The sequence below is a fragment of the Apodemus sylvaticus genome, chromosome 4 (assembly GCF_947179515.1).
Source record: "Apodemus sylvaticus chromosome 4, mApoSyl1.1, whole genome shotgun sequence".
NCBI classification, from domain to species: Eukaryota; Metazoa; Chordata; class Mammalia; order Rodentia; family Muridae; genus Apodemus; species Apodemus sylvaticus.
The window spans coordinates 120,180,222-120,181,708 of NC_067475.1; the positions used below are offsets into that span (position 1 = coordinate 120,180,222).

At 35.6% G+C, this 1,487-nt stretch overlaps 1 pseudogene; it reads left to right on the top strand.

The window, feature by feature from the left end:
• The first annotated feature begins 639 nt into the window (after positions 1-639).
• LOC127682367 (60S ribosomal protein L21-like) lies at positions 640-1,111 on the top strand (annotated as a pseudogene).
• Positions 1,112-1,487: the final 376 nt, after the last annotated feature.

Here is a 1,487-nt window from a genome sequence, read left to right on the forward strand (position 1 = left end):
TCTATAGCAGAGGAGATAAGCATGCAGAAGGAATGAAGGCTAATGAATCTCAAGTTAGAAACAGTGTATCATCGACTGAAAAGCAGTTTTTAACTGCACCAATAAAATGTAGAAATTAATATCTAGGTGTCTCAAAATTTAATTGATATCTAAAATGACAATAGCAAACTGTAATTTCATCAAGCAAACAATGAAAGATACTTTAATGAAATGTATTGATACCAACGTACTATGTTATAAAACATCCTTCAGAAATAAAAGTAGAACAATAATTTATTAACCCAAAATGTCACACTAAAAGTAAAAGTATAAAGAGTGCTCTTTAGGCAAAAGAAAAATATCCACAGCTGGAGCCTCGAGGATACAGAAAATAATACATTGTTGTGAAGAGGTCAAATTCTAAGTCTGTTAAGATAAAATATATTCGGAGTTGAAAATACTGAATAAAATCCCAGTCACACTGCATTGTGAAAACAAGAACAGAGTAAATGAGTTTAAATTCAAATTATATGAGACACTGATAATTTTACTATTTAAAGAGTAGACCAACACTTTTTTTTTTTATCAATTTAGTACAAAACAAAATGAAAAGAAGCATAATTAACGGCTGTGGCAGCCATCTTCCAGTAACTCGACAAAATGACGATCACAATGTGACAGTGGAGAGGCACCTGGTATATGTTCTCTAGGCCATTTAGGAAACATGGAGTTGTTCCTTTGGCGAAATACTCGAAAATCTACAAGATGGATGATAGTGTAGACATCAAGGGAATGGGCACTGTTCAAAAAGGAATGCCTCTTAAGTGTTACCCTGGCAAAACCGGAAGAGTCTGCAATGTTACCCACAATGCAATGGGCATCATCAGAAACAAGTTAAGGACAAGATTCTGTCCAAGAGGCTCAATGTGTGAGTTGAACACATCAAGCACTCAAAGAGCAGAGACAGCTTCCAGGATCGGGTGAAGGAGAACGATCAGAAGAAATAGGAAGCCAAAGAGAAGGGTTTCGGCTGAAGTGCCAGCCTGCACCACGCAGAGAAGCACACATTGTGAAGACTAACAGAAAAGTACCTGAGCTGCTGGAGCCCATTTCATATGAATTCATGGCCTAATAATGTATAAAAAAGAAATAAAGTACCCAGACAAGAAAGTGTTTTCCTTTTTTTTTTTTAAAAAAAAAAGCATAATTAAAATGAGATAAAACAAAACTAAACCATGGTCTCATGTTAAGGCAATGCTTGCAAAAATTTTATACATCAAGTTAAGTTAAATGTGAGTTGCTTACTTATTTACTAGAATCCAAACATTACCAGTTGTCTTAATCAGGGTTTCTATTCCTGCCCAAAATATAATGACCAAGATTCAAGTTAGGAAAGGGTTTGTTCAGCTTACACTTCCACATTGCTGTTCATCACAAAAGTCAGGACTGGAACTCAAGCAGATCAGAAAGCAGGAGCTGATGCAAAGGCCTTTGAGGGATGTTTCTTA